At 39.1% G+C, this 8,044-nt stretch overlaps 1 long non-coding RNA gene across 1 annotated transcript; it reads right to left on the bottom strand.

Annotated features, from left to right (window-relative positions):
- Positions 1-412: 412 nt before the first annotated feature.
- Positions 413-6,419, bottom strand: LOC117796924. Its single transcript, XR_004621631.1, has 3 exons — positions 6,201-6,419; positions 850-935; positions 413-491 (listed from the first exon to the last, which is right to left on the bottom strand). It is a non-coding gene; the product is annotated as an uncharacterized LOC117796924 (long non-coding RNA).
- Between the last annotated feature and the right edge of the window lie 1,625 nt (positions 6,420-8,044).

Here is an 8,044-nt window from a genome sequence, read left to right as displayed (position 1 = left end):
ATGCACCAACAAATAAGTTTGAGCCAATTTGCATTTTGTAGGGCTGCAATAAAAACTGGAACTGCAGGAGTATTTAATTATACACATGCAAAGTAAATGCTTATACACATGTATGCTTTCACATGCATACAAATAAACACATGGATGCGTGCAAACACACACATACACACAAACACATCAAATAATGTTCAGTTAGTTATCAATATAAAACAAGCACACCTCAGTTATTGGAGGAGTTGACATGGTCCTGGCCTCTTGAACTGTCAGCATTTCAATGTGCATAAGGCATGCTGAGAAAAAGCGAAACACGTACACACGCGCGCACACACACACACACACACACACACGTCTCAGGTTCATGGTTACCTTTTGATCAGAGGATTTGCAAAATATCCAAAGCCTTGAAAGAAACCATGAAGTTTGAGAAACATTTGTAGGTTCTGACAAGCTTCCAAGCTTCCTGGTGGGAATACTTTGTGTTCTTTTCCATCCTGCCGGAGGAGAGCAGTGGTTTATGGGCAAGCTCCAAGGCAATTAGAATTCCATAATTCAAATTAATAACCTCATAAAACACTGAAGATTATGTGCCTGGTTTTTTAACCTATAACTAAAGTACTATTCTGATAGCGATTTTCAAATTACTTGGAATTCATCCCAGCCTTGCTAAAAATAATTTTTTTTAAGTTGAAGGCATGTGAAGTTAAAAAGATTTCATCTAATGAAGAGGGTTTTTTTTTTTTTTAATTTACAATTAGATTTTCAGATTAGTAGGACATGGAAAATATTTGCTTTCACTGGTTTTGCTTTACTGGGAAGTAGATGTTAAGGACAAGTTTTTCTCACGCTGACCTTTTCCAAGTCGGAAAGGGGAACCGCAGAAGGAGGCAGGAAGCAGCTTCATTTGATCACGTTCCTGTTAGGCTTCGTCACGTTGTCTAGTGAAATGAATGAATAAATTAGGTTTTGGGTTTCATGTGCTAGATTATGTGTTTTATATATTTCGCTACTTTTAATTTAGTAGGGCAGTCCTTTCCATCAGAACATGGGTCTCATTAAAAGAAATGTTATTATGGAACCGTGCGTATTAGGTTTAATTTTCACTCAATTTAAAAAGAATACTTGGGAAAGTAGTGCATTGGAGCACAAGAAAATGATTAGTTGGTGTTCCTTTTAAAGAGAGGAGCCAAATGTGTGAGAAGTAGTGCCTCTGGGGCAAATAAAACAATCGCATAGTCGGAAATGGGGTTGAAGGCTTCGCATAAATGACCATACCGCTCTATTTTCAGACCTCCTGCTTTTCTCTAATGACCATTCCTCTTTCTTCTTGAAGCAGCAGTCAAAGAAGGGCTGGGGGTAGAGAGGGAGAAGGAGGGTCTGTGGCCCAATGAGGACAAGACACCTAGAGCGAGGCCTTTAAGGATTTCTTATGTTCTCTCACGGAGAGAAATGTCAAGTCTATTATGGAGGTACGGAATCCCATTCCAGTTCGAGCCTTTACCTCGCCCAAAGGTAGTTAAACTTCAGTGAGCATCAGAATCACCTGGGGGGGGGCTGGTGAAACACAGACAGCTGGTCCCACCCCCTGAGTTTCTGACAGAGCAGGTCTGGGAGTAGGGACTGAGAATTTACCTTTTTTTTTTTTTAAACATTTCCCCAGGTGATGCTGATGCTGCTGGTCCCGGGACCACACTGCTGATCCTGGGACAACACTGCTGATCCCGAAGGTGCTTAGGAAGGACCAAATGGCTCCGAATAGATGAGAGGCATAGGCACATACATAGGCACATACAAAGATGAATAAATGAGGTTCTCCTCCTATATGAGTTGGGGAGGTAACCATCCTTGAGGAGTGCAGTGCGAAATGGTTAGCTGGTTCTCAGTTGCAGGAGGAAGGAGCCATATACAATTCAATCTCTTCCATTCATGCTAATGCCTCACCCTGAGGAGTTCTTCAGCTTTGCAAAGGTATTTGCATTCTCAGATGGCATAACGGGGGGGGGGGGGGGGGGGGGGGGGGGGGTGAGGTTTACTGAAAGAAGCAGCAGGAGAGCTGTACGTAGACATTAATTGTCTGAAAATCTTATTAATATGGATTTTGTTTCCCTCCCCTGCAGGTAACAGAAACAAACACTGGATAACTTACATTAAAAGAGGGACTTTGCAGGCAGGTCATGGGAGTGCTCCCAGATGAGAGGATGAGAAACCAAGCTTGAGAACAAGCACCCAAACAGCCTGGGTTCTTAGTCACAGCAACGACTGGGTGAATGAATTCTAATCTTACCGGTATTTTCTTATTTTGGTTAAAACGCAAGTTTCAGAGAGAGAATGTTCAGTCGGCCCAGGTTAGCTAAAGCGCCCACCTCTTTAATAGAACAGAGTACCTTCCTTCATAATTCCACCGACCTGTGTGCACTGGGGGAAGAAGATCCTCCACCAAAAAATCCAGTGTTTTTCCCAAAAGAAAGACTAGGCCCCTGAGTGACCACACCTGCCCACCAAACATCTGTGAGCCGTGAGTGGGCCAACTATTTTCTAAAGGCCAGCTTGAAGTGCTATCATATAACCAAAAAGTCAAGAGACAATAGGAACTAATCTCACCAGAAATTTTCTTTTAAGAAGGTTAATAACTAAAACAGTGACTCTCAACCTCATCTCTCCAAAGTAGAAATGGGAACCCATAAGAAATTTTCAGTACTTTTGAAGCTGGACCAAAATTATGTGTTTGCTCTCAGAACCGAAATGTCAAGTTTATGTGGTTGCAAATATACATCTACTCACTGTAAAAATACTTTTTTTCTCATCATGTTAAGAAACTCTGATATGTAGTTATAACGGCCTTAATTTTAAATCTAGTAAACAAGTGATTAGGTTTTCAGGGCTGTGGTTTGAGAACTTTTTGAAAACATGGGATATGGGCCTGTGTGTTGGAGGTAGGGCAGGGATAATATATTATGAGAGGTCTTTGATGACTCGTCGTTGCCATCACTGGCTAAGCCATCTGTCTGCTGGGGGCTGAATTGGGTGCCCCCCAAAATTCATGTGTTGAAGCCCTAACCCCCAGTACCTCAGACTGTGACTTTAGGGTGTTTAACGATGTAAAAATCTAGCCACTGGTGATGGCCCCTACTTCTGCTGATTGTGAATTCCACAGGCTGTGTCATCTCTGATTTTAATTGTCTGGAATATGTCCTGATGATTACTGATTTCATGGGCACCACTGGCTGCATGTTCAGTTCCCTCTTCAGTCTCAGGCTCCTCAGGGTTTCATGGCCCCCCTGAAGCTCATTTCCATTTTACTGTTCTCAGCCTGCCCCGTTAACCTCAAATTTCTCAAGCTCACCTCAGTTTGGATGACCTCCGGGATGAACTAACTCCCTCTCTCGGCACTGACAGTCTCCAAAAAGCATCCCCGGGAGGTCATTACATTATTCTCCTCTGATATATGAGGAAATAGTTTTACAGACAGGTTAAGTAACTTGGCCAAAGTCATTCAGTTAGTAGTCACTGAACTGATTTCCTCCCAAAACAGTATCCAATATTTATGCTGTAAGCAAAACTGGGCTACATCCACAATGTTGTTCTTTTATTCATTAACTTTTGACTTCCAACATTCATTTAAAACTAATATTGATTTTTCTAAACATCAACATCTTATTTCAAAACCACTGTTCACAGGGGAGCCTGACTAAGAGAGCATTGGTCACTCCTGTGGCTGGCTTCGTGGAAATACAGGGAAAACACACATTTCGCAGATGGTTAAATAATGCCAAATCTTTTCTTGAGAAAAGATCTTCTGCGAAATAGACCTAAACTAAGAGGGAAATACGTCCTGGGTGTTTTGGATGACTCGCTAAAGATAATAGCTCTCATATTTTATCTTAATGATTCTTTCAAATTTTGCATTCTACTCAATAATATATTTGTGCTTGCTTTAGTATAAATTATTTATATGTTTAAATGCCAATGCTTACACTTAGAGATTGTCTTTTATATTTCTTGGTTGATGGATAAGATACTATTACAGTGAGTTTATGAATTTTAAATACAAAACAGACTGAATTGAGGAAGGTTCCGTGACCCAGAAATATCCCTTGGTATTACAGTAAAAAATGTGTGTAAAGATAAAATATGTAGACCCAGATCACAACCTTATTATTTTTTTTTACTGATGCATAAGATGTATTGTAAGAATCACTAAATAAACATGCCCATAGTGTTCAAGACATTCAAGACAGTTCAAGATAGTGTATGTACACAGCACCGTTGTTGGAGATCTTATAGGTTGTGTGTACATTTGAGTCATAGGACAGCGCTGACAGCTCTGGGCTCCACTGGGCATTCACTTTTACTATCTCTGGCATTTGCTCATCAAATGACTCTTTACAGTGAAGAATGATGAATGATGATGTTATTCTTGTCTTTAACAAAGACGTAAACATCATTACTTTCAATTGAAGTCAAATTCTCAAAACACTCATCATCCCCACAGCAATTCTCTTATTTCAGCTCTCAGTGTTCTCTTGAGTTGGAATGATTGTGATCTTGTCATACATGGTGACAACCTTGAGAGTTTCTTCTTGCAATTACTGATCGATATTACTTAGCTTTAAAAAAAAAAAAAGTTCCTTCTAGATAAAGCAGTTCTGTTAAACATCCTTGACCGCTGAGGACAAAGAAGAATTAATTCATCATATGCAAGGCTGACCCTTTGCTGGATCTTTTCTCTCCCCCTGTCTGTGAGAAAAATAATCACTGAAACCAGAGTTAGACCACCGTGGTCCCCTTACTGCACATCTGGGTTTGTGGTTTTCCAGATTAAGCTAGGGTTCATGTATGTAGTAAGTTTTCAAAGTCACTTCCTATTGTTTTTAGAAAAAAGATATTCAAATCACTGGACCTTTTTTTTTTTTTTCTTAAGTAAAAGTTTCCATTTTTCCCACCCCATTGAGCACACAGAGGAAATCAGGAGGCATATTGTTCGAGGTGAGTTTCTCCGTAAATGATGCAGTGGGTTGCTGGGTCATTAACAATGAGTGATGTCCTTGATGCAGGTTACCAATCCCCAAGTTTGATATGGGCACCTTTTTTCAGCTTGGCTGCCTCTTTTTGATCCAAAATAGATTTAGTCATGCCTACAGCACGGGCTCTATCAAATATTCTCCAGTTACATGAGCTTCATCTTTTAAGGTATTTTTGAAAATGACCTTGAAGTTAACTTTGAAAGATATTTTATTTGCCTATTTGTATTTTTATTGAATTGCTGCCAGCAAAGTCTTCTATTTTTTTTTTATTTGGAAAAATTTCTAGTGATTATTCTTCAAATTGTGCTCAGTAGGTTTTAAATGATGCTACAAAAATGAACATAACAGACCATTTTGTGTCAAAGTCTTTTAGCAAAAAGTTTCCCAGGTTTTAGGTTTATTATTCTTCCACAGTAAAAACTCACACTTTTAAATAAACATCGAAAAAATATATATTTTTTTATTTTGCTGATGCTTACCACTTAGAGGGTAGTATTATGATTTTATTTAATATCATACTTATTGTGAATCTCTGGAAAAGCATCATTTCTGAGACAATTCTCAATACCTTCAGATTTTTTAAATTTTTAAAAATCTTGTATAAATTCACAGGTTTCGAAGCTTCTAATTAGAACTTTCTATTTAAGCCAATAATCTATATACTCATCTCAAAATATAAAAATCACTACCTTTAGAAGATAAACTAAGAGTGACACTATAATAATAGACATTAACATTTTTGGTTATTTTGTGATATTGTGTGACACTCGCTGTGGTGGAAATTAAGCTAAATTTGTGTTCATGTAAACCTATCTGGATCACAGATTGAAATATTTAACTTCCTAATATTTACTTCCCACTTGCTAGTTTGTGACTTTCCTAGTGAGAGGCATTCATATTGCTTCCAGGAGAAGCAAGGGTGTCATTTAGAATATGGTCACTTTTTTGACATCCAGAACAAGATTTTGAGAATCAAGGGGGAGACCTGAAGGTAGCAAGGGTTTAATCCATGTCAGTGGAATTAGGCAAAGGGAAAGACCTAAGGAGTCTCTCCACTCAGAAGGTCATATGGCATAGGGCTGATTGGGCTGAAGGGAAGAACAAAAAGTCCAAGGTGAGAAAGGGGCGGCCTATGGGGATCCATGGGGAAAGATTTAGGGTCAGCATTAGGAAACTCACCAATGTTCAGTTCCAAGAAGTCATCGATATGGTTGGCCAATTCCTATAGACCATCCGTGGCTCTTGGAGGAAGTCACTGGTTTCAACTCTGTGGGGTGTGCACTTGTCATTCACAGCAGCTTGCATATCCTTAATGAATCTTCCAGCAAAGCACAGCTCACCTGCTGGGAAACTCTGTCGAGTCCTGATCCATCTGTCCTTGTAGAGTCATCTTCAGCATCCCTGTTTTTTAGCAGGTCGGCTAATGTATAAGCATCCTGAAAATAGAGAGTGAGGTATTTACCAACTAAGGAAACAGAGGTGAATGTAAAAGGCCAATACACAGGAGAAGATTTAAACTCATGAAATCCAACCTCATTACATAAAGCATTTGACTGAATGTGGTCGCGGTAAGAAGAGCTAGGGATGGTGTGGGTGTGTATTATCAAAAGCAAGAAAGCAAAACAGTGTTTTGTAAGTTATCATACTAGTCTATCAAATAAAAGGAGAGCCTAAATGGGTTGCCAATGAGAATTCTCTTCAAATTTCCATGTTGCATTTTATTTGGATAGACAAGAATTAGCCTTGAGGGCCAGTGACATTAGCAAAGTCTGGTCTTGTCACAGCAGCATTCAGGTTTGTGATGTAAAGGGCATGCTGAGTTTCTAATTATCACAAAAATACTAGATTTCCTATTTAGTCCTCACACACTAAAACATTCTGTTCTTTGGGCTTTCATAAAAAAGCAAAAGATTAGCTGACATGGAATACAACATTCTGCTGATTCTGGTGGATGTATGCAACAAAACTCTTAAAGACATTAGTAACAACACAACAAAATCAAAAGAGGCCTTGCCCTGATTCTGCAATAAAATTAAATGTTTTAAGTGTATATGCCATACTTTGTCTGTGGGTTATCTACCAGTGAGTGCGGCAGCAGGGGACATGCAGGTGCTAATATAAGAAGGACCGTTCAGTTTCATGTCATCAGTACAACACGTGGAAAATTCCTAAGGTTAAAGCAATCTTAAAAACAAAAAACAAATTTTGGAGAGGGGGGCCGAGGGAGAGAATTTTCAAGCAGATTCCCTGCCGAGCAAGGAGTGGCACACAGGGCTTGATCCCACCACCCATGAAATCATGACCTGAATGGAAACCAAGAGTCCGAGGCTTAACTGACTGAGCCACCCAGGAGCCCCTTAAAGTTGTCTTTATAGGTTTCCTAAGAAGAAAGACAAGTTTCAGAGAGTTTGGGTTTCTTTTTTTTTTTTTTTTTTAACTGCGTCAAGGTCTAAAAACATTAAAATAAATCTCATTTGAAAATGAATCTTATTGGGGCAGTTAATGACTGGGGATGGAAAAATAAATGGATTGCATGATTTTTCCAGTTAATAAGTTAAAAGGCAATTTTCTTCTTTCTTAACCCTGGGCACCCATAGCTTATTTGATGTATTTAGTTCCCTGGATATATTAATTCTGCCCATATTTTACTGTTCTATTAAAATGCATCTCCACCAAAGGGGCTCCCTGGCCGCCACTGCCTTGAAGTAACTGTTCCCTCCTCTATTTCTTTATAGAATGATATTTGGTATTTTTCACATTGCTTTCTAATTCACACTTTACTTATTTATGTGTATGGCTGATTTGTTTTACCAGAGTAAAAGGGACTTATGAGGACAGGGACAATACATTACCCAATTTTGTAGGCTTTCAACACAGAGGACAGCAAGTGTTTTCTATAAAGGGCCTGATAGTAAACGTTTTAGGGTTTGGGAGCCACATGTGGTCTGTGTCTCAAAACTTCATTTCTTTATAAGTATTCAAAAATGTAAAAATCATTATTGGCTTCTTAGTTGTACAAAAAC

The sequence above is a fragment of the Ailuropoda melanoleuca genome, chromosome 17 (assembly GCF_002007445.2).
Source record: "Ailuropoda melanoleuca isolate Jingjing chromosome 17, ASM200744v2, whole genome shotgun sequence".
Taxonomy (NCBI): Eukaryota; Metazoa; Chordata; class Mammalia; order Carnivora; family Ursidae; genus Ailuropoda; species Ailuropoda melanoleuca.
The sequence above is the reverse complement of the archived record's forward strand: the minus strand, read 5'-3'. Positions and strand labels throughout refer to the sequence as shown.